The sequence below is a fragment of the Mytilus edulis genome, chromosome 10, assembly GCF_963676685.1.
Source record: "Mytilus edulis chromosome 10, xbMytEdul2.2, whole genome shotgun sequence".
NCBI classification, from domain to species: domain Eukaryota; kingdom Metazoa; phylum Mollusca; class Bivalvia; order Mytilida; family Mytilidae; genus Mytilus; species Mytilus edulis.
In genome coordinates this window covers 27,954,128-27,981,638 of record NC_092353.1, presented here as the reverse complement: position 1 = coordinate 27,981,638, position 27,511 = coordinate 27,954,128, and the positions used below count along the sequence as shown (strand labels likewise).

The following is a 27,511-nucleotide window of genomic DNA, read 5'->3' as shown; positions in this document are numbered from 1 at the left end:
TGAATTAACTGTTAATATCATTTTTTTGGGCTAATTAATCTTTGAATATTTCATAATTCTGAAATTCGCGTTACCTTTTTCGTAACATTAGGATTGTTTGAATCTTTGAAATCATTGTTATACAACATTCTCACACACACATTTCTAACATGGTTTTAGTCGTTGTTATTTTTCAAAGTACATGACATTTGCCTTAGTTTTTTTTATACTGCATTTCATTTAACTTTATCAAACCTTGCTCGGGTTGTATACAATTTGATCAGGGTCGAAACTGCCGATAGTGTACTGCATGCCCCCTAGAAAATCAGTCAGTGCTTTGGTACTGACATGACTTATAACATACTTTCTTCGTTTTCTAAATTTTCTTTTGAAAATTTGAGACATTTAAAAAAAAAGTCTAAGATAACACAAGTAGTATCCAAAGTAACAGCTGAGCCAAAAAAAGAACAAAAAGAACACATCAACGATTTTATGAGGGCTAAATGAATGTTCATTATCAAAATAACACATATAGCAACTATTGAAATAGCAACATCAGCAATCGAAAGACTGTTAGTGCTGACAGAATGGATATTCCTAAAACCAAATGCCCAACAAGATGACAAATGTAATCATTGATTGTGAAGCGTTCATTTGATTTATTTCAACATGCTGAATGCTCGTTTTATTAAAGTAATTAGCTTAAATTGTATCCTTAACTTCAATGGAGATGTCACAAGGAAAACCTTTTACTTCAATTAAGTTGACAGATCGGATATTTAAGCAAAAAAACCGGAAATATTGTTACCGATGCAAACTAGTAAATGAAGACAATCTCGTTATTAGATGATGGTTACCGTAAATTAACAACTTATGAGTGATAGAAAATCTGATGATTTTGTTGTACTTTGTGTTAAATTTGATACTAATTTGAAACAGAAAATCTAGTCAAGTACTCAAACGTGTTTAAGGAGTATAATATTATTTATTAAATATAAAGGAAACCTCTATCATTCTGTTAAAGATTTGATATAAATTTATCAGGATCAAATTTTGAGAACTTATGTTATAAAATTCGAAATGCAAAACGTTCATGTAGTATCGATAGAGCATCCATGATCATGGGCTTCCGATCATGTTTTGATAGTTAATCTTTAAATTCATGACTGCAATATGACACACATTATAGGTAAGGGGTAACAAGAAGACATGATTTCAAAATTGTCATGCAATTGAAGACAAATCATAATCAAATCATTGTGATATTGTATATAGAAAACAATTTAGTTACATTAGTTCAAAGGGTTGATATGGTTACCGAACTATCTATTGATGCTTCTCAAACAAAGAATAAAAATGGGTTAGACTCGTTAGTTGTTCAAATGTTTAGAAAGTTCATTTTAGATATCTAACTCATAAATGATTAACTGAAGTGACAGATTCCTGATTATTTTCTCTACAAGGAACAACGTCAATATTCATACAAGCTAGGTTTTTTTTATAAAACATTTTCAGGCACACTGGAAAAGTTATTCAGACAATATTTCTTCAACAATACAAATTTTACATAAAAAGGGACATACATTAGCATTAACTCACACTTTGGATTATTATAAGACCAGCAATAACGTCAAATACGTTCCATTTGTGTCGTATATTCCTTGGATATAAATTTTCATTGATTTCGTAGACATAGGGTAGCCACGTATTTAATGTTCAACGAAGTGTAAATTGGGTATGGTTTTAAATAAAGTTCTGCAAATTTACAAAAGAAAATATCCACAAAAAGACATTGATTTGTCAATTCTAGAAAGTTGGTAGTCACGAATATGAATGAATACCCAGTATATTCATCACTTAACATGTGGAATAGGACATGTGTACAAGTTTGCCTATATATTTTAATTACTAGTATATATTTTAACATTGCTAACATATATGTTAAATGCGCTACCATGTATGCTCATAGGAAACCTTCATATAGTAAGGATGCGATAAAAAGTTAAGAAAACTGTTAAATACAAAAACAAGAAAATATACTTTACATTTGTATTTCTTTAATTGTTTCAACTAATCAAGCCTAGAGATAATTTCAAACGTGGTAGTGCTCATTCATCAGGACAAAAGTAGTGGTGAAAAAAAGAACTTCAAACTAAATTCAAAACGGAAAGTCCTTTATAAAATGGTAAGATCAAAAACCTAAACACATCTAATAAATGGAAAACAACTGTAATATTCCTGACAAGGTGTAGACATATCCCTGCACTTGGTACATAGGCATAAACATAGAATCAGATCTTAGTTCGCATTGTATTGAGTGTATTCTTTAATAGGACAATAACTATAACATCAATATGTAGATATGAATATCAGTTTTGTGGTCATAGACAAATTCACGTAAAAGGGTAAACGAATTTTCAAATGTAAATATAACCGTTTTGAGACAAAAGAACCAACAAACCTATACAATAGATTTGTTTTGAATAAGGCGTGGAAGAAGAAAACGGAATTTAAAGGCTTTTATGTAATTTCAACAATGGAATAAGTGGAATCTCAATACTATTACAACAAAAATAAACAGTAATTACAACAGTGTCAATATTTTTCTTCTGAAAGAAATTGATTATAACTTGAGTATAAACTTTGACAAGGAAAATACAATAACAGCAATTACAGCTTCAACATAATAAATATTAATTGAGGATAAATAGCATTCATTTTGGATGCATATGTGGGAAAAAATATAAAAAATAAAGGAAATTTGATAACCTGTGAAGTTAAATAAAAATTCAATGATTTAAACACTATATAGACGAGGAAGATAATAAAAAGTAAAACATCCAAGATACCGAGCTACACGGGAAAAATTTAAAACAGAAAGTTCAAGAAAGTTCCTAATAAAATATCAAAATCAAAAGCGCAAACAAATCACACGAATGGATAACAACTGTCATATTCATTACTTGGGAGGCAGACGATGGTGGATTGAACTTGGTTTTATAGCTAGTTAACTTCTTATATGTACGACGGTCGCATAAAATTTCATTATGTTGACAACAATTTGTAAAAATTGACATGATAGGAAAAAATATCGAAAATAGGGGTACAGCAATCAACTTTGTGTTATAATCTAAATCACGTTAAAGAGGCATATAGAAAAAGTTAACTAGCAAAAGCGCAAGACGAGAATACAAAAAAAATCCATTGCTCAATACCACGATCACATGATGTATATGTAACGAGCCATGTGAAATGGATAATACCAAAAATAGTAATACAGATATTTATAAAATCACTATAACAAGTAATGACGATGATAGTAAACGTAAGTACCTCAAAGTTCATACATACTTCAAGAACAGCACGTATTATTTTGCATTTGAAATTGAATATATATATCTTCCGATAAATTGTTTTTAGAAAAAAGACGATACATATACGCTATTTTACACCACCCTGGTTCACCAACTTTTAGTGCAGACACTGGTTACGTTTTATAACTATATCTCCACATTCGACAAATGTTTTGTTAATAAGAAACTCCTGTATATTGATCACTTTTCCCTCCCTGCAGCATGTGTTACCCTTTTGTTCACTTTTAACAGAATATGCTGTATGGTATCCCAAAGTAATACATTTAAAGCTTATGCTTTCATTTTAATGTTGACAAGCATTGTTGAGTATTTCTTTCAGACGATTTTTCAATTTCACATGGTTAATGGAGATATACATGGTTGAGAAATCGAAAGTTTTCTTAGAAATAATTCAGATCGAGATTTAAAATAATCCAAAAATAAAGTCACCATTGTTTAGGAAAGACAGGATGAGAACATGTTCGATATACGTAAATGCAAAAATATCAAAAAGACAACACGAGGTCACCAACATTGTAAAAAAAAAAGACAGTTGTCTATGTGTTTGTGATGATAAACAATGTCATCTGATACAATTGTTTTACCTGCAATCACTGTCATTGAATAAACTGGTGTTTGATGACACGTTCATATATATCCTATAATGAAGAGAAATGAGTAATCAATGGATGAAACTATTCGAACTTCGAACAAAAATTGTCCATCAAAATAGAATAGCTGTATTTATCAGTTAATCATTTAAGTTTGTTATGAATTTTTTTTCGAAATGAGTTTCGGTTTAAGTTACAAGTCAATTTAGTATGACTTCTACGTGACTAATGTTAGCGACAGTATTGAAGTAGAAATGATGATTTGTATGATAAACTGAACAAATACCCCCATGATAATGGTAATATAGAGGAAAATTAAATATCCATGTTATTACATGGAGTAACGGAATCAGTGTTATTGATTGCAGCGTCAGTAACTAAGGGTCATTTATAAACCATACGAGAGTTTCCGATTAATGAACCGGTAGATAAACTTGTCTGTAAACATCAAGAAAATGGCTTACTATTTGTTTCAATGTTGAAGAAGCAAAAGTACATAAAATGGATTTTTTTATAAGGCGAATCGAAAAAAGTACAAAAAATTCCAATGGCTGATCAAACACTTCGAATTTTATAAATGCTGAAATAACATTATCAGCATTATAAAAACTATGTGCAAAATGCATCCTGACAAAAAAAAAATTTCGTTTGGGTTTCAATACCAAAATCATGTTGAACTGTTGAACTAAAAACAACATCGACACCACAATAGATCCCACCGCAGACTTCGCCAATTAATCAGATACCACATTACAATAACACACATTTATGAAAAGTTTCAAAAGGGGCGACCGACGTATTCAATCAAATGATCAAAATATAATACCACATAAAGAGACAGAATCAAACATAGAACATATCCTATATTAAAAATAATGATACTTTTCACTTATTTTGAGCTTTTATCGAACAATTTGTGTTGTATGCGTACATGCAAATCAAAGTTGCAATGTATTGTGTAGTAAAATTTAAGCATAAGAAGGAAGTGCACAAATAAGTTGTGCTATATATTTATGGTTTCATTTATTGTCAAGTAAATACATATACATTACAAACAGTTTATAATAAAGTGTTAGTACTTATTTGAACTATTCAAGTAAATTCCCAAACATGCGAGCATAAAGATTCAGACATTTAAATAAAATCTTATATCCGTGTTATTATCCATTATAATCAATCTAATGAGTATCCCCTTACTTTTACCACCATTAATTCTAAATTTGGACAACTGAGGAAATCCTGTTCCAATTATTATAGAATAAATAGTGAGCAATTGTTTGCCGTTAATCATTTTAATGTGAGATGAGATATAAAGGAGGTTCTTGAAAGGGTATTACATGCATATCCTTCCGCCTGCAGAGACAGCAAAGATTTTTTCAAATATAGTTACGATGTCTTAACTTAAATCTGAAAAGCTTATTTTAATACTCCGTAGATATTAGAAAATACCTCACAACAATAAACAATGACCAACGTATATGTTAAGCTGTAAATATATCAATGTATCTATAAAGCTATTAATTCAATTGTTAATAATTGAAAGCATAGAGAAGATACTGTCAGAAGAAAAATTTAAACTTTGTTTTAAACTGACAATTCAACCTGCTAACTTCCAATATGAAGACCCATTAGGACATTCTTCAGTTGTACAAACAAATGAAATCAATTTTTGTTAAATATTTCTTCTGACAAATTACAATTTGATTCCTTTAAATTAGTTACATTTCCATTAATATCTACCTTATTCATTACAGAAATACATAATGTCAGAAATTTAACGTTTTAAAATCCAAAGAACTCGTTGAGCGGACAATAGGCGCTAATTCAAGTGTTATGTCTGGTCCTTCAGAAAAAACGGTTTACTGTCGGAATCAATATTAATGTTCTCTACTTCTCAAGATAAACTGTCAAGCAGGATTTTTGAAATCACTGAACAAAACATTCCAGAAGTGTATAGAGAGATGTCAGATTTTGTCCTGTATTTTAAATACGCATCGTGTACTTCTCTAAAGAATTTCAAAACAAATTAATATATCGATATGATTGAATAGTAAAAAAATGGTACTGGATATAGTATAAGAACTTATATATTATATGTCTAGTCGTTCATAATTCACAGGCGATTATTATTGATAACTAAATATTGGAAGCAAAACTATTTAATGTTTCTCGTAATATTGATTTCATTATGCTTTAGAAATTTTTTTAAGTATAGCTTAATAATAATATGTATTTATAACATTAAACAACTTACCTTCAAACTATGAATATTTCCACTTTGCAACGTAAATAGTGTTCAGTAATTGTAAGTAATAAAGACTGATCAATTGCATTTAAGAACTCCGATTAAGATCCTAAGATTTAATTCCACCAACTTAATACAATAAAGGCAATAAAACTTTTTATAGTAGGAGTTAAGAAGATCTGTATTCAAATGATTCCGATCAATGCATGTGTTGATACAATAAGATAAAACCACCTATAAACCAATATGGAGGCCTAGGGGTCTGTTCCATACTGTACCATACCCCATTATCAAAGATCAATGACATTGTGTCTAATTAAGAATAATTTGTTCTTTAACAAATTGATCTATCTGTTTTAACAAATAAGACATTCTTTTACAAATTCTCAGTTTCTCCAATAATGTCTGTTGCGTGACAGATAACGAGTCATGTAAGTCGTTCAATAGATCACTGATGTGCTTACTTACAAAAACAATGTGACACATATATAGAAGGATGAACGACACTGACAAACAATTAACTTGTTTTATATTCAATCAAAAATCTCCTGCTTTAAGGATGGCAAATAGTTGCATAAAAACAAATAGAACAGCAGATTTTATTGCAGATCCAATTAGTATGAGCTATGCAAAATAATGAATAAATAAAATGTCAAAATATACCAAAATTGTCAGAGCCGAGATTTAATATTTAAGATAGAATGGTCGCCCTATTAGAAATTAAAGTTTTAGATAGTTGTCAAAAGATGACTTAAATTGACATAATCTCTAAATGGTGTACATTAACACTCACACCAAATCTTCCTATATATATTAAAATTGTTTATACTGTTAAATATATTGCACAGTTCCTTAATTAGTAACACCCATTTCCTTGTAACTTATAGTGGTGACACAAACTAAACAATCTATTCATTAGATTATATCTAGATACTCTAATCTCTAATTCTAAAATTTTACACCAAGGCCTCTGCTTGACATAAAACAAAACCGATAAAAGTTTAAAACTAAAGTTCCTCGTATGGCCTTCAACAATTAGCAAAACAAAACCCAAACGGCATAGTCAGTTACAAAAGGCTCCGAAATGACAAATTAAAAACCATTCAAAGCATGAAACTCACGGACTGATGTATGTTATTTTGGCATTTTATCGTTAAATATTATATAAACACACCAAAGTCCATGTATATAGTCTTTCTTTAAGGTTAAAAATGTTAAAATGTATGAAATTCTTTATATGCAAGAAATTCTTTATATGAAAGAAAACAAACCCCATTATGATGTAAAATGACACGAAGTAATTATGACAGTGTTTACAATATTGGGTCCTGAACCTCAATTCTCTTGTCCTTGGTACTTGATTATGCCTTATAATGCTTTAAATGTCGATGTAAATGGATGATATTTTTGTTGACAAAACACACATTTGTAGTACAAAATTATTGGCCTTTTATCCTAGAAGATGTTTCAGTCTTTTGTAAAGTAAAACAAAATCTAAAAGCACTAGCATGACGGTGAACAGTTTGAGAGACGGTATTTTAGTCTTTTACGTGTTTGATTTAAATTCATTTAATATGATACGCTATTATACAACTGTATCACAGAGATATATTTTAAAAAGAAATTAGGGTTCACGAATTCAAATACTATGAATAATACTATATTTTCTGCAGTAAAATATTGTTAAGGCTAGTTTGACTCATTAAGCATCACTGGCTCACCGCTGAATTCCAACCTACCAGAATTACATACAAATACGATACCTGTAATACACAAAACAAATTTAATATTATCTGTAAAACCGCGTTTACACTAGCTGTTTTGGGAAACAATTGTTGAAAAGAGAGGACAGCAAAACAGGCAGTGAAAATAAATAAAGGTCATTGAGAGACAAAAACAACATGATTTGAGAGAAACCAAAAACATGAAAAAGGAGAAAAGTAAAAAATCATAAAAAAAGAGACGTTTAATCAATGATTTGGCAAATTATGCTTACCAATCGGAAATAGATAAAAGGAATTACAGACTGGTTAAATGTTTATCAAGTTTTATAGCATGAACCGCTATTGCTTAATGATTAATTACTTTTTTAGTAACAGATATGTTAGAATGGTAGATATTCAAGCTGATTTTCCACAATTTGTTTTGAACTATCAGTGATTATAAACGTTTTCAATTCGTATTAGGCATGTTAACTAAGGAGAAGACACCAGCTTCTCAATATTTCATGTCTAAATGTATGGTGAAGTTTTTTGTTTAAAGATCAATTTGTATTTATTTGCAATAATCATCGACACCAACAATCAATTATGGAATAAAAAAAATGAGTCAATATTATGTACTTGTCTGTCGTATTGAATTGTTATCATTGACGGCAAGTGAATATAAACAAAAGATATTGAGAGATTGTATAGGGACAATAGAACCGAGAATCATAACATTGATAAATAAATTCTATATTTGGAGGTATCAAAGAGAACGTACAGGACCACCAATATAACATAATTTTTTAAACTGGCCACTTTCATAATGTGCTGTTTCACCATACCAACAAAATCATTGATAATAAATTGACACTGCATCATAAAATATCACAGAAAAATCGAATAAATCACAAGTATAGAACATTGAAAATTTTAAAAAGAATATCAATTTGGAACGGGAGTATTTTGTAATACAATGGCTTCATGAAAATGCAAACGAAATACCTCTGTTGAATAATCTATAGTTGATCAATTTTCTGTATGTGCTTTGATTTAAATCAAAAAAATTAAAAAGCCATACAATTCCCAATCAAACTGTTACAAACTTAACCAGCCGTACCTATTAGCGTCTTTTAGGTTTATAAATAAAAAGTCCTAAGATTTCGTCAGCTCATTAAAGATTTTGCATCGTTAAAACCAGCGTTATAATAAAAGACGATAACACTCTATTGTCTATTGTCTTCTTTTTTTACATCAATGTTTTCATAACCATAAAAGAAACAGAGAAGGTAAAGAAGTATGTACAGATATAGAAAAACAAAAATACTTGACTCCACGAGGGTTACAAAAAAGAGGGAGTCAAACAAATCAAACGCTAATGACACAGAAATTAATAACTAGTATAGGACACAGGATGGTCTTCAACAATGAGCAAAGCCCGTACCGCATAGTCAGCTATAAAAGACCCATACATGACAAATATAAAACGTACGCGTACCGGGACCGAACCGGACCTTCAATGGACAACTCATCTGTTTGAACATGCTAAAAATATTCAACCGATCCTGAACGGACAAGAACGGATATCGATGAAAAGTCCCTAATAAAATTGCAAAATTAAACGCTCATAGACATTAGACGAATTGACAACAACTGTCATATTCCTGACTAGGAATAGGCATTTTTTTGCATTTCAGCCTGGTTTCATAATTAGCTCGTGTAAAGCATTACTAGTTTGAATTGTACGTCAATTTTGAATACAGAACAACTCAGAAGTTAGTCCATAGTGTTATGTGATTAAATGAGTGGTGCGATTTTGGAAAAGGCTTGCGCCTTTTCATCACTTTACCGATAGAACTATTAACACGGCATCACATATTGGAATCATAAATATCACTAAAAACATTTTATAAAGAATAGGGCAATTGTATTTAAATCGTATGAAACGTCAGATCGGTTTTCAATAACATAAGACGAAAACTAAGTAAGATAGAAAAGTACAACTGGCACCTACTGATGCGTGTTGTTCTAACTAATTCTAACAAATATTTAAACTTCAAAATACATTTCCTTTTTTTAGATTCGTTTTGCTTAGCCTTTAGTTTTCTATGTTGTGTTTGTTGTAATTTTGTTTGCCTATTTTGTTCAGCCACGGAGTTGCGTTGTCTAGGTTTTTTAATTAGTTTGAATGTTCCTTTGGTATATTTCAACTCTCTTTTATGTCTTTTATACCAATTTGACGTTGTTCATTCTGTTATGTTCTGTTCTGTTCTGTTTTGTCACAGATTTCCTTTTCATTATTTCCACTTCAGCTTTTGATACAGAAATAAGCATCATGCAAATACACATTGCATCTAACGTTAATTATGTAACTTTGAGCGATTCTTTTTTTGTTCCAATTACACGTAAGTGCGTTGTTGCGAAAGTTTTTAGGTTTTAAATGGAATGTTGCATGATCTAAAGTCATCTAGTATTTCTTGCGGTAACAATGTGCAGTTACGTGATAGTTAAATACGAGTGAATGGGAAAGCACTTTTACTAGGATCAATATTGTGACAGTAAGGGTTCGTTTTATTATATTACGTGGCATATTAAATCACTACGACTGTCAATAAACCAATCTATTTGCCAACACTGGCATGACTGAGAACACACATTTCAAAACTGTTGAATGTTTTTACTGCTGAGGTTTAAAAAGAAAACAAGTAACGTGTTACAAGGCAACAAACCATACAATCTTGAAGTTGGAACAGTTCTTGAAGAATTAGATTGATTATGAAAGACGTTCTAATGAATTTTTTTTGTCTGATACATAACATACCTTTCATGTCTGTCCCGGTGACATGTCTTTTTTTATCGGTCTAATATTGTCACTGATTGGAAGTAAAATTGAGAATGGAAATGGGGAATGTGTCAAAGAGACAACAACCCGACCATAGAAAAAAAAAAAAAAAAAAAACAACAAAAAACAAAAACAAACACAACAGCAGAAGGTCACCAACAGGTCTTCAATGTAACGAGAAATCCCGCACCCGTAGGCGTCCTCAAGTGCATACTCAAATGATATCGATCAGTCAAAGGTTCCATGTTTACTAGTTAACTTTGCATCATGTTTACTTTGTCTCAGGGCACACAGGAGAAAGTACAACTTTATCAGAACAGGTCTCGTTCTAACAGAGTAGTCCAGATGAGTTTCCGATTTTAATAGTAAATCTTGTCAAAGTTAAATCTGTTTAGGATTTGGTTTTGCAAAGTAAACTTTGTCCAGAGTTTGCTGCATCAATAAAACAGTGCTAGGACCAAGCATTCTTTTATATGATCGTTTGGAGCTGTCATAAATCCTGTCTCAAGTTATTTTATACCAGTCATATAGTCTGGTCATCTTGGTAACTAGCTGAACAGCGTTAGGAAAAATCCGTATGGCCGAGAGCTATCTAGCAACCTTTCCCTATTTATTTCTTCATTTTGCCTTTTTTGTATCGATTATAATATTGCAAGTTTTAACAATTACATCCAGTGGTCAGCAATCGTTTTTTTAGAATCAACAAATACTCACATAAAGCTGCATTACAAAGTTTTCTATAAGATGACTATTAATCTTGTATCTAAATTTGTTAAAAAGGGAAAGTTAGCTCTCCCCTTCAAATAAATACATCCGTATACATTTTATGCTGTTTGGGATATTCCAATGAGTGTCCGTGCTGTATCGCATCCCCGATGTATAGTTAGGACAGTATTTACATTTTTCGAACTTTTATCCTGACTTTTTATTATGTCTATAGATTAATGATTTCCTTTAATATTTATAATCAAATTAAATGATTTAAAGATTTTTGTCTCAATGATGTTTAATATGTCAACAAATTAATTAAAGCTATTGGGAAATTCCTGAGCAGATATTTATTCTAATATTAATTACTTTGTCTACAAATAGATTTTAATTATTGTAAAAACTTATGTAAAGAGTTTTTTACCATCTGTCGTAGTGTGTCAACAAATCAATTTGAAATTTTAAAAAGACCACATAGATATTCACCAACAAATTCCTTATCTTTTAAACAAATACTTTAACAGTATGTTATATTGAAGAAAAAAGAAACACCAAAAAGGTTCTAAATATTGTATTATTTGGTGTATTTTCTAGTATATGATCGTTTGATTGTTATTTTCATATAACAATAATTAAATGGGTTAAGTAATTGACATTGTAAGCAATACATATTTTGATAAAGCTGCTGAAGACGTTTAACTCCCAAAAAATATATATGGAAAGACAATATAACAAGTTAGCACATCAATTATGATAACTTATTGACATTTTTTTTTAATTTGCAATGTATATGTTACGGACATTTTCTAAATTAAGGCATTTTGTAAAATGCCTGAAAACTTAAGGCATTTTCTAAAATGCTTGCAAGATTCAGTCATTATACATAATGACTAAATTGTCTAAGCACTTTACAAAATGCCTGGAAATATTGAACGGCGTTTTACAAAATGCCTGAAATTATTTTATAGAATGAAATCTTAAAAAAAAAATTAAAAGCTTTGAACACCAGAGCTGTTTTATTTGTGATAATTACTGAGTTGAAACAGAAGAGCTTAAATAATTAAGAATACATTTTAATGAATTATTACAATTCACACAAGCACAGAACTTGACATTTTTTTTTAATTTCTCAAAATGTTTGCACGACAGAACTACACAATATTTGTCCTAAGTTTTTTGCAAATATATTGTTTGGCGTTAAATCTGATTGAGCATTCAGACCACATTTGGAGAAATCTTGATCATTACACTTTTAGGTCTTTAATTACCTTTACTGATAAAATACTTTACGTAAGGCAACATAAGGTTTCGCAATAAGCACACACATCTCACATGCAGATCTTCTTTATCATATGTTCCCAAAAAAAATTAAAGTATATTATCATGATTCGTTTATCCGCATCTTTTGACTTATAGCTTTAAACGGACTCAAGCAGATCTGCCCATGACGGGTGATCCCTCTTTAACAGGAAATGCTTCTCCTGTCAAACCACTGTTATTATTATATTCTTTGTCGATTGTTAGTTCTCCTAGCCAAGGAAGTCAAGTGAGCTTTTCTGATCCCGGCGGCTGTCTTCCGTCTTCGTCTTCTTGTTAACTTTTACAAACATGTTCTCCTATGGAACTACTAAGTCAAATTTAACTAAACTTGGCCACAATCATCATTAGAGTATCTTGTTTAAAATTTTTTTCCAATTAATCCCTGATTGCAAAACAACATGGCCAACATGGCTATAAATGGAACATAGGGGTAAAATACAGTTTTTGGCTTAATATATCTCTAAATCTAATGCATTTAGTACAAATCTGACATTGGGGTTAAAAAGTTCTTCAGGTTAAGATCTATCAGCCCTGACATTTTCAGTCTATCGGACAACCCTTTTGAAAACTCTAAGGTTGTTTTTAAGGGGGCTTTTCTGTTCCTGTCCTAAATACTTTCATTTCAATTGCAAGCTGCAGTCTAAATTTCTTTCCTTTATCCAGGTCAATCCACTGTAGAAATAATCAATACGATTTATAACCAAATTGTTCACATTTGAAAAATGCATGACATATTTGCACTAAAGCAAAAAAACAGCAAAACTTTTCTCAGTCTACTTCATATGTTTCACTTTTCTGTTTTGAATCTATATTTTCTTAAAATGTGAATGTAAATTTTGTTCTATTGACAGAACAATTTGTCTTTTGCCATATTGACAAAATAATCATAAATTTTCTGTTGGTATCTGAAATACAGAGTGAGTACGTACTTAACGTAGTTAAAAAAAAAACATAAAACAAAACTTCTGATCTGGTTGTTGGAAAATAAATTAGTTCTACCAAACCATTAGTTATTTTCTTTGTAAGATATTGTGTTTTTGTCATATGCATCTCAATGATATCATCCTTCTACAAATTTTCTTAAACTCAACAGGCAATTTGTGGAATTTTGCATCAAAATTTTAGATATTTTACAAAATGACTAGGTATTTTTAGTCATTTTGTAAAATGCCTGTCAATGTTAGGCATTTTCTAAACTGCCTGAAAATTCAATTTTACAAAATGCCTAAATTTAGAAAATACCTGTAACATATACAACTTTGTAAAATTATTTTATTTCTTATTCTGTTTTAATGTATCCTTTTGATCAAGATTAAGAACGTGGATGATTTATCTGCAGCATTTGGAGTTTTGATTGTATAGAATATTTTTAAAGATTTTTTTTCAAAACAAATGTTTAATCAAGTTAACCCTTGTCGAAAGTGTTACTCTTATTTGTGAGAAGTTATTACAATGGCAAAACAGATTAGAAAACCAATAGTTTGTAAATATCAAATGAATCCTAACATTTGTTCTAGATTGACACTGCGTAACTTTTAGTATTACATCATGTTACTGAATTTCAAAATATTTGATTGATTGTGTTTCTGAGGTTGACACGAGCTATTTTAATGTTGCTGTAGAAAGGATAAAATAACTGATCACAAGTTGCATCATAGTAAACATTATATATCTCAACTTGTACGATTCGCTCGTGTATGTAACAATGTTTTCGATTTTAACGAGAGAAATTTATGTATTACTGAAAAATTATTATATATCTCAACTTGTACGATTCGCTCGTGTATGTAACAATGTTTTCGATTTTAACGAGAGAAATTTATGTATTACTGAAAAATTATTACACCAGGGTTTTCGATATCACAAACTAGTCAAAACATTTACTAAATTTTATCATCGGTATAAAGACATCATTCGTAAATATAGCTCAACATGCAGACTTCTAATACGTTCAGGTATTTCACATCCAATTTTTTATGGTAATATTCTTTATAAAGCACAAAGGTGTCAGTATTCACCTCAGAAACTTACAAAACCTTTGAATAGACTTATTAAGAAGGGATATAATTACGATACTGTTGTCAAGTCATTAAAGATTGCATATTTTGGCGTTAATATTGAGTCACTGATAAGGTCTTTGCATCGGAACTAAACACATTTATTCTAAAAACAGTTGTTGGCATGACACGGGTTATGTTCTTCTCATATATGTTATGATGGTATGATACTAAACCCCTAACGGGAAGGATTGTGCCTGATGTTCATATGATGAAATCATAATCTTTCAGTCAGTTTAATTGAAGTCTGGAGCTGGCATGTCAGTTAACTGCTAGTAGTCTGTTGTTATTTATGTATTATTGTCATTTTGTTTATTTTCTTTGGTTACATCTTCTGACATCAGACTCGGATTTCTCTTTAACTGAATTTTAATGTGCGTATTGTTATGCGTTTACTTTACTACATTGGTTAGAGGTATAGGGGGAGGGTTGAGATCTCACAAACATGTTTAACCCCGCCGCATTTTTGCGCCTGTCCCAAGTCAGGAGCCTCTGGCCTTTGTTAGTCTTGTATTATTTTAATTTTAGTTTCTTGTGTACAATTTGGAAATTAGTATGGCGTTCATTATCACTGGACTAGTATATATTTGTTTTGGGGCCAGCTGAAGGACGCCTCCGGGTGCGGGAATTTCTCGCTACATTGAAGACCTGTTGGTGACCCTCTGCTGTTGTTTTTTATTTGGTCGGGTTGTTGTCTCTTTGACACATTCCCCATTTCCATTCTCAATTTTATTATATCTATTTAATAACAGAAGTCATGTTTAATTCTTTCTGTTGTGTATTCAATTTATCCTTTACAAATCAGAATATGAACTTTACAATTGAGGGGCAAAATTGAAAATTAAGATTTTTTTAAAATTCTCATTGCTTTATTACTATGATATATTCTCTGGATTGCTACATTAAAACTTATCTCTGTCTATATGCAAGCACGGAATCCTCAAAAGAATAACAGGAATGACAAAACAATTGTTCGATACAATATTTTAACTTGATTGTAAGTCACATGGCAGACACTTACTTTGTATTGTGTAGTAGGGGATCACCGGGTCGAATGGGTAACTATTTCTAACTAAATAATAGATCATAAGTGCTGATCAAATCATAAGCATTTGAAAATTATCAGAACATTTTTTTCACCTAGTATGCAATTAACACCACTACCGTTAATGCTTCAGATATATGCAAAAACTGTTTTGCCACCATTTGGATAGCGTAGTCGTGAAAGTTATATGTATGTTTTATGAAGATATATCATAGTATATGTTTTGATACGATTGTCATATAAGTGATTGGTTTAGCAAGCTATAAGCCAGGTTCGATTAACCATTTTCTACATAAGATAATGTCTGTATCAAGTCAGAAATATGACAGTTGTTATCCATTTGTTTGATGTGTGTTGAGCTTTTGATTTTACCATTTTAAATTTATTGACTTTCCGTCGTGCATTTTCAACGGAGTTCAGTATTTGTTTATTTTACTTTTTTCTTTTGAATTTCAAACAAAATGAATAAAGAAACCAATAAATGAAAACAAAAGGACACTCGTTATCCGATACACTCATTCAAACCACAATTAACCCCTCTTCCACGCATAGGTTTGTCAATGATAACATTATCATCTCATTCGAAAGCAAATTTAACAGTTATTAAACTTTCAAAGAAATAACAAATATTACAAATTGAATGTTGAAGAGTTATCTATAGATATTCAATTAAAGTATTCCCATCTGAAAACACTGTCTTACAAATTCACTTCAAGTCTCTTACCAGAGCAATACATTACTATCTATTCATTAAGTTACACGACATCTCCCAAAGGTATACAAATACATACACATATTTTACTCAACGTGTTTGCATTATTGATTTAACATTAGTGATAAATAATGATCGTTACTTGTCACATTTTTTATTCCCTTATCTAAAACTTAAAATGAAATAAATTCGTTTTCATTTTTTAAGCGTTAGTGTACAGAGGAACACAGCTTCACATAGAAATTTACAAAACAAGAAGCAATAATTTTCTATCTCTAATAAAAACAAGAGTACAGACGCTGAAATGTCTCATCTTCTTTACTAATCATTGATATTATGGTGACATTCCTAAATATAAAGCTTTATTACAACGGTCACATAAACATAACATTAACAAATAAATCTAAACATTGACCAATGAACCATGAAAATAAAGTCAAAGTCAGATGAACCATACATGTACAGCTAAATGTTCTTCCATACAACAAATATAGTTGACCTATTGCTTATAGTCTAAGAAAAAACAGACCAAACCAAAAAAACCCTGAGCAATGAACCGTGAAAATGAGGTCAAAGTCAAATAAAACGCGCGACTGACATTTAGATCATAAAATAATTCCATACACCAAATGTAGTTGACCTATTGCTTATAGCATCTGAGATATTAACTTGACCACCAAAAAATAACCTTGTTCAGTGATCCATGAAATGAGGTCAAGGTCAAGTAAAACTGTCTGAGGGGCATGAGGACCTTGCCAGGTAGGCGCATAACAAATATAACTATCATATTACTTAGAGAAAATTAAACATTACAAAAAATCTGAACTTTTTTTTCAAGTAGTCACTGAACCATGAAAAGGAGGTAAAGGACATTGGACATGTGACTGACAGAAATTTCGTAACATGAGGCATACATATACAAGTACATTTATGAAGCATTCAGGTCTTCAACCTTCTAAAATATAGAGCTTTAAAGACGTTAGATAACGCTGCCCACGCCGCCGCCGGATCACTATCCCTATGTCGAGCTTTCTGCAACAAAAGTCGCAGGCTCGACAAAAAACGCTCACCAGCTGTCAACCAAGACAACTCGTAACGTGACAACGAAAGAGTACATTTTAGGCAGTAACTTTGCTACAAAAAAAACCCAATAGTAATAATTTTGAAGCAGAAAAATGCATTCCTGAAATTTATCTTTTATATCACTGGCAATGGACACCAAATAATTGAAATCCAAAATATTCATACAGTGGAAAACATAATCACTTTAAATTATTCGAATAGGAGCCAATCAATATTTCGTAGGGGGATGAAGATTTTAAAATCGATAAATTATGCATTGTTGAGTAAACTGCAAATTTCCAATGTGTCAATAAAAAAGGTAAATTCATGCCAGTGTAATCACTTGGATAATTTTTTTTTGTATAGACCAAGTGCTAATAAAAAAAAATCATTGATTTTTTATATACAGTTTGACATACCAGTGCTCTTGTATTTTTTCCTTAAACTTTTATAAATACTTTCAAGTTAATAGAGATATGTGATAGAACATGATACACAGCGCAAAATACAATTAATGTTAAACGAATTAAAGAATTGACAAATAAAAGTTACTATTAAGATTGAACAATAGCTACAGTCGAAGGAAAATATGTACCATATCATAGAATACTTACAGCTACTGCAAATCACGTCAGTAATTTTAATGCTCATGTAAGAAATTCAGAAAATAGGACAAAAATTCATTCCAACACATTAATCAAATACAAACTGACATTGTTGTAGCAAAAACAATTCTCAAAAATATACAAAACACAGCATATAAAACTAAAGACAGAGAATCAGGAACCAAACCAAACATATATCGTAAGTGTTTTAATCCTGATCCTCTTTTGGTAGCCGCCATATTGCTCATTTATGAATACATTTGGTATCGAATCTGATTCGAGGATTGAGGTAACGAGAATTGAAACATAACCCCCATCATCTACTTGACAGATATTTCATAACGGTCTATACCAATTGTAACGACAAGTACTTATTTACCAATGTTTAGGGCTAAAGACTTATCAGCTCAGAGCATACCATCTTCCTGTTGGTCATGACCATATGATCTTGTCAACAAATAAGATACATTCTGATCAGAATTTAAGTCTAACACCAATAGGGTTGATTGTCATTTCCTCTACATATGGGAACAGTCCTAAACTTTACACAAGTTAACTTAGAGCAGTCATAATAAATGCACTACACGTTAACCCTTAAAAAATAAGCAGACCTGCAAGTTAACTTTGTCCTCATCAAACTAGAACAATTTATGGTATATCTGGTATTAAAGGCTGCTGAAGATCAGACTAGACCTGAGGACAAGTCAGTTTAATCAGACTTGAATTGTGGACAGATACAATTGATCAGATCAAGCCATCCCATCCCTGTGAACAGCTGTGTTGTTAACATGTCCTGTGGATAAGTCTGATATATGAGAGACCTTTAATGTCTGTCACGGTGACATGTCTTTTTTAATCGGTCTAATATTGTCACTGATTGGAAGTGGATACTCAAATGATATTGATCAGCCATAGGTGCCATGTAAAACTAAAGACTGTGAATCAGGAACCAAACCAAATATCGTAAGTGTTTTAATGTGGTTAACGAATCCTGATCCTCTTTTGGTTGCCGTCATATTGCTCATTTATGCATACATTTGGTATCGAGTCTTATGCAGGGATTGAGGTAACGAGAATTGAAACATATCCGTCATCATCTGTGAAACAGATATTTCATAACGATCGACCAACTCTTGATTGCATTATATCTGGGAATACATTTTAAGTTATTGTTTGACGTATAATATAAATAATGTTTAACTAAAACAAATTGTATATCTTTATGAATCTTGGTTCTGAAATTTAAAAGCTTTGAACCCTTGCCCGATGTAGTGTTCTTTTTCGAGCGCCAGTCTTATGACGTAGAAATTTGCACCTATCGGACCAACGTATAAGCCTGATTTCTCCAAACAGATTTTTTTTTATGTTCAATTACAATCACTAAATCATGTGATTGCTCGTAAAAATTTCAGAGGGATGACTTGTATTTTTTTCAAAGAATCTTTGGATGAAAGTTTCTTTTTAAGCATCAAACCATTATTTCAAAAATAATAGTAATAACATACAAGCCCTGAAATACGCTCCTAGAATGTTGCTATTTTTAAATGAACTTTTAACATAGGAAATATAAACTAAAATTATATCAATGAACATTTGTATGCCCAACCTACGATAGTAGAGGGACATTATGTTTTCTGGTCTGTGCGTCCGTTCGTACGTTAATCAGTATGTCCGTCTGTCCCGCCTCAGGTGAAAGTTTTTGGTCAAGGTAGTGTTTTTATGAAGTCCAATCAACTTGATTGACTAGTATACATGTTCACTATGATATGATATTTCTAAATTTAATGACAAAATAGAGTTTTACTCCAATTTCATGGTCCACTGAACATAGAAAATGTAAGTGCGAGTGGGGCATCCGTGTACTTTGGACACATTCTTGCTAAATATGAAGCAAACCCGACTTTAATTGAGTTGTCCATAAAAATGTAAGTAAACACGATATTAACAAATCAGTTCTTGAAATTACAAAAACAACTGATTCGATTCTAGACTGTCAGTAAAATAAATCTGTTTCATATCATGTTATTATAGACTTATCAATCCAAACAGATTTGTAAATCTAATGTTAACTACGTGATGTGTTGTATAATTTTTAATTAACATTAAATGAAGCAAGAACATCCAATAGCCAGTCTATCTAAAAACTAATTTATATGTATCATTCTATTATTTACACGTCAAGTATTGTTTTCGCCTAAGATTATTGCCTTGTTGTTGGTTATTGGTGCATAAGTACGACCAAAATCGTTTATTTGAATCAAGATCAGCACCTATACGAAGCCACTAATAAAATGTAATAATATGTACTTCTATCAAATTTATTGGTTTACTCCTAAAAACAACATACACATTTTGTCATTGATGAACTAAAAAAATCAGTGGTTTTATTTAGTTGCTGAGATGATAGAAAAGTGTTGTATGTGAAAAAAGTCAAGGCAGACTTGTGTCTATAATATACTTAATGTACCGAATCACGTAGAACAAATTTGAAAAGACAGAAAGAAGAGCTATTGTAACTATATCTTGAAAATATCTTTCAATTAGATATGCTTATGTGCCTTCTTTTTATGTAACACACATTTTGGTAATTTATTTTTTCAAATTAAACGCTTTTTCGTTTCGTGAACCCAAGTTATTTTTTTCTGTCATATTTGGTTATAAGATCTTTATATTTTGTTTAATAAACTTTCGATTCATTTAGGTCTCGAACATCACAGAGGAGACATTTATTGTCAACATCTGATGCCAAAAAAAATGGACAAATTTATTATGTAGCTGCAAGAAGCTGTACATGTATCTGGTCAAGACATATTAAAAATTAAAATCCGGGATTTCAAAATAGTATTATGATATTAATGATAAACGCAAATATATGAACTATAACAAGAGTGTGATCAAGTGTATCAACTGGTAAAACATCCATCCTAGGTAGAGATCAACCATCACACTATGGTAGATTTTTCAGTTATAATAATAAAGTAGTAAGATGTTTAACGAGTGGTCTTAAAGACCATATCAAGCGAAATATGCATGTACAAGATACTCAAATACAAATTGTACGTTATTACTTACAAATGATTAGCAGACAGTAGAACAAGTTAAGTTATTTTATTGTTTTCGTAAATGTAAGTTGAAACGATAAAAATGCAAGTCCTTTTAAATATATTTATACAGATCCAATTCCAAACATATCACAGAATAATTAATTGTCTTATGGTTTCTAACAGCAACTTTGGAAGAGGTACTACTTTTGTATTTGACAAGTACTTTTATTTCATGCACGTATTGATCCAGAAAATTATTTCTATATACAGTTCTGCACAAGAACTGATTGCTTTGTTATACAATACGGAAGAAGTCTGTTGAGAATCTGACAAAGAAGTTTAAGCAAGGACTGTTCAAAATGTAGTCACGCATGTGGCGTGACATAGCTCTATCTGGTTAGAAGTTGTGATTTAATTAATTGACATATGTGCCAATGGCTTTCAAACACATATCCAGATGAGACATAAACAAATCTTAATTATAATATAAAGACCATGTAAAATGATCGATTGTATATTATTGCAGTCTTCCAAGCACGCTAACAGAACATTCTGAATAAAACTTGCCGCAATGTTAAAAATCATACAATGATGAAGTAAAATAAACTGAATGTGTTTATCCGCACAGAAGAAGTGAAAATGTATCTTATCTCTCCAGATATATTCAACTTGATCGCCAAACCAAATACATGTATAGCCAAGTCATATTTATCGGTCTTCTGAATCGGTTTCTACATTAAGCGAACGATCCGTGATAATCCTAAACCATAACAGGTGTAATATGATTTTACTAAGTGCCGATTAAGTAAATGTCGAAAACAAGATGCAATACGTTTTGTGATCAGCAAAAGTTTTACCTAGCTTTATGCATAGATATCATTTTTCATGAAGAATTTTACAAATCAGTATGAGATTACCCCTTCCCCTTCCATGCACCCCATCAACATTTCACAATACATAATGTATGTTATGTTAAACATTCCCCAATTAAGCATTCACAATAATGTACAATTCTGAATTACCAATAATGTTTATCATCATCTTCGCACACCAAGATTCTTCCCATTACATTACAAACAATTGTATGATACATGCAGATCAAAAGTCTACAACATTGTTATAGCTTAACATGAAAGAACAAAAGCTGTTCAGAGCGCTGAAAAATCGACGACAATGCAACACACATAGAAACGATGAGCTTTATTCATCCAGCGATTCATTGCAGATGTGGATTCTCAAAAATTATAAAGATCTACTGCAAAATGTTCAACACAATATTTGCAATGTTAAAGTTATATTCAAACTTACGATAAAAAATGATGTACTACAACCCCCAACCCCCTACCAAAAGCTCAACTATATTATTAGATATATCGTCTCACAAAACAGAGCGTTTTCTAAAAATATGAAATTCGACAAATGGACGAATTTAAGCTGAAATTTATGAAAATCGTGATGATTTTTAATTCCAAAAGTCAACTTACAACTTTTCAATTAAATCCTGCCTCCGTCTCATCGAATGGCGTAACTCAATTGATACGCAACGTTTGTGTATGTTCATACTATATAGGCTTTTTATTGCAGGGGGTACACCAAACGGGGCTTCAAAAACAAAACTCTAATTCAAAGGAGTATTAAGAATAAACAAAATTAACTAGGTTGCTTCGGTAATCGAATTTTGCTCCATTTATAGCATCTATCGTATTTCTTCACAAAATATGTATAGCACTTCAAGACGATATGATGTTTGGAATGTACAGATTGCAAGAAAAATGCATACATAGAAATTACGACTAAGAACTAAGAACAACCATAAAGTTAAATCAAATAAATAAATTAATGAACAGGAGATTTACTGGTTCAAACAGACAAAGCAAATATAGTTAACTATGCTCTAAATTTTAATTTCATTATCACCGAGTTATAAGTTATCATGATGCACTCTCCTACAGTAATTGTAACACTAAAACAAAATTACCTCATTACTAAAACGAGTAACTTTGGATTATTTATGTTTTTCTTGCTTCGTATGTTGTACATACAAGGCAATATTCAGTGAATCGGTTATAATTAAAAGCCAATTCGCGAGGGTACTAGCTCTTAACGACTTTTGTAAATCAAAGTGTTGAAGTAAAGTCAGAACAAGAATAAATACAAAATTAGATTATGCACATGAGCTGATAAGAAATAAGAGGTCGAAGAAGGTCGTAGGTAAATTTGCAGACTGTCTCAAGCTTCACTGTTGTATCCATACTTTCCCCAACTGTTTATGGTTAGACCTCTGCAGCATACCATGTTACGCCCTTAAGAATTAAATTCAAAGGGAGAAAAGAATATGGTGCGCATATTTAAATCAAAACCGCAATCTCATAAAGGAATCAAAATAACATGATATCAGTTTAATTGTGCACGACACTGGATCATTGAATAACTATATCAGGCTTGTTTAACAGTAGATTGACTTTGACTTAAGAAGTTACAATTTCGATTTTGGTACATATCTTTCTATAATCTGAAAATATACAACACTAGACGACAATACTGGATACAATTTCAAATATTTAGAGATTTAAAGAATTTCAAATCATTCAAAGTCATGGTTGGTATGTGTCTCATATGTCCTTTATAACACACTGTGATATGCTCATATGCATATTGCAAAGCAAATAACCATATGATTAACAGTTATAAAACAGATATCAAGGTGTTTTTTTTAATTAAAGACAGTATAACAGAGTTGGTTTTAGTATAGTTAAACATATGCAAATTTTGCAAAATGATGTCTTATTGCATAAATTGTGACAAGTCTAACAAAGATTACTTACTACATTTATCAACATGTAAAGATTATTTGTGCAATACACGAGAGCATCAAGTGCATTAAGCGTTAATTATGAACATAGCCGTATGCATAAGTGAACAATATTTACTGGAACACCAACAGGTCTTTAAACTTTTTTTTTAGTATTTTTTTAGGATGTACACCGATATTTTCCCACATACCATTGATTTTACGGTTAAATACATTTATACTTAAGAAAAATTAGAAATCCTTAAAAGCCTGAAGAAAATTGAGAAGAAATTGTGTCTGATAAGGAAACATATTTTTGTCTTTTGGTTGATATCATTTATCGCCCAATTAAAAGCTTTTCAAAATGATAGTATGCATATTATTTTTTTTCATCTTATCTATAGTTATTAGAAGTGATAGAAGAGGGACGAAAGATACCAAAGGGACAGTCAAACTCATAAATCTAAAACAAACTGACAACGCCATGGCTAAAAATGAAAAAGACAAACAGAAAAACAATAGTACACATGACACAACATAGAAAACTAAAGAATAAACAACACGAACCCCACCAAAAACTAGGGGTGATCTCAGGTGCTCCGGAAGGGTAAGCAGATGCGTATCGAAAGTGTTCAGACTTAAAATGATTAAATTGTACTTCTGTATCTTGTAATTTTGTTTTGGTCTCGCGTATCCATAATAAAAACTCGTTAACAACCATTTCCTACCACCACAATTAGCAAATGCGTTCCAAAAAATAGATAAGATCAACATTGAACAATGACATCTTTTAAACAACTTTTTTGTTGGCGTCATTTAAGTTTCGTTTGTTTGTTTGTTTGAATTTGTTATTCATTTGTGTTGCATGTCTGCGATGCATGTTTACATAGTTTTGGCTGCTGGATTCCAATTATTGTCACATTAACGTTTTGTCTGGTGTGATTGCTCATATTTTTTTGTCAATCAATAGAACGAAACTATAACAAAATTTCATAAAACTTGGTGACTAGCTAGCTATAAAACCAGTTGAACCCATAATTTTCTTCTGAAAATGTCTTAACCGAGTTGAGATCATAACAGTTATTTTTTTCTTCTGTTGGTTGCTAAAGTCAAACGTTGTTCATGATTTATGTATTTATTCCTTTTTGAATTAAGGGATTAGTTAAACTACTTATCTAGAAATGTTCTTTTAGAAAGAAAAAGAAAACATTATATGGAAACATTAAATACATGCTTTTGCTCAGCGTTGAAGGCCGCTCTACTGTATCATTTATATTACAATGAAATTGATAAGTGTGTAGTTGACACAAAAGCCTCCTTTGTTCCTTCGTATTTTGTAGAACTGTACAAGGTATATAATGTATGATATGGGCTCTGGTACTGTCAAGTGTTTTTGATCATCTGGTTACCTTTATTGTATACTTAATATGTGAGTACCAGTTTGAATATGCGATGGATTTTACAGAAAATGTGGAAATTATGACAGAATTTACAAGGATAGAGAAATTGAGACACAGAGACATGATATCTTTCATCAAATTCGTAATGGCGATTGGAGAAGTTGTGGTGAAAAATACAGTTACTTTAAAACCAATATAATAGACACACCGTGTTTCAGTCTCCAATAAAAGCAACAAGTCGTTAGATTTGATAAAATAAAAACATTCCTGATACAAAATATATAATGTAAGCCTTTGTGATTTATCTTTAATAGTGAATTGTATAGAAAGAAACACAGTCTATTAATCTAGTATTGAATTAACTTCAAGCGAACTTTCATTATTTTTAGTCACATTGAATTACCAGTGATAATAAAGTACTTTCATGCAATGATTATAACAATCCGACAACCAAACGTCAATATAGGAAAGGAGTAACCAAGAATATATGTATGTTCTTTATTTGGCTTGTTTCAATTTCAATCAGTCAGTTTTGAACCATATATGATAGACCGATATATTTTGGGGTATTGTCATCGTCTTAAGAAATGAATACCAAGTTTCTTTGACGTATGTTCATTGTTTTGCACTTTGCCATCACGTTTGAATCCGTGAGTGTAAAAAAAAAATACAAGATTAAATTACTACCCTATCAAAATATTATCTATTTTTTTGAAACTTTGTTTTCAACATCTCTAAAAACTAAACGCTATTTCGTTTTACAGTCATAAAAATATTATATCTGTTTCCGTATTGAGTCACGATAAATGATTAATATCAGAAAACAAATCTGTTTTGATACAACCGTAACTATTTCCTTATCAGTACAAACATTTTTGAAAAGATTTATCACAAGGTAACTTACCCATATAATTATTAGATCAAATTATCTGTGTCAATACATTTAGTACTTACTGTTTAAATGTGACAATCGTATACCAGATATTTATATATTTTTATATGACGAGGTGAGTTTTTGACACTTATGTTGTAATATATAATGAATTCCATGATAGTAAAGATATCCAAGCCCAGCTATATAATGACAATTTTGACAGTAGAAATCGACCGTTAACCTAATAACTTTTGAAAACTTTTTCGAAATGTGCCATTCATGATCAACTATGTAAAACAAAAAAAGACCAGTTACCAAACAATGAACAACTAAAACAACAAAAATCATATTTTTTCTCCTTCTGTTTCGTTATGGTGTTCGATAGCTGTCTCCTGTATATCGATTTCTTGAAACTGGAAATCAACAGAAGGAATCCCACAATAGAACAAGATGTTATAGTAAGCTTTAATTGAACAATATCACAGATATCGTGTTAAAGGAAAATTAGGCTTAATTTCATATTTTCTACATAAGAAAATGCCTGTACCAAGTCAGGAATCTAACAGTTGTTATTAGTTTGATGTGTTTGAGCTTTTTATTTAGCCACTTGATTAGGAACTTTCGGTTTTTGAATTTTCCTCGGAGTTCGGAATTTCTATTATTTTAATTTTTAGTGGCTTCAAAAACGTTTTGTAGGTCCTTCATGAAAAAATATGCATCAAAGAGAGTGTAAAGGTGTTAAGTGCGAACTTTTTTCTGGAAAAATCGACAAACAACCAAACCGTCCTGGTGATGTAATTTGTTCTGCGAAGATGTATCCAAGACATTTGAAATAATTGTATTGACAAAACAATGGGCATAAATAAATCTATTGTCATGTCAATATATTTAAGACACTTAAATAAATAGTATTGGCAAAATATTGTGCTTAATTATACATTTTTGTATTTATAAGTTATTAACTTACTACACAATTGCTACGTCATTCCCAAAGTAAATCACATAATTCGTTTATATTTATGCTATCTACAATTTCAATGATCATTTGTTATCTATGTGTCCTTTTTATATAACTTAATAAATTTTGTAAATTTACAAAAGATATACAGTCAAGGGAAATCTGATACCGATAATTATGTTCCAAAAGTGCATGTCTATAT

At 30.9% G+C, this 27,511-nt stretch overlaps 1 protein-coding gene across 1 annotated transcript in view; it reads right to left on the bottom strand.

The window, feature by feature from the left end:
* LOC139490796 (suppressor of lurcher protein 1-like) overlaps positions 1-27,511 on the bottom strand; it is a 387,332-nt gene that overhangs the window by 305,329 nt on the left and 54,492 nt on the right. The gene's annotated exons all lie outside the window — the stretch shown is intronic.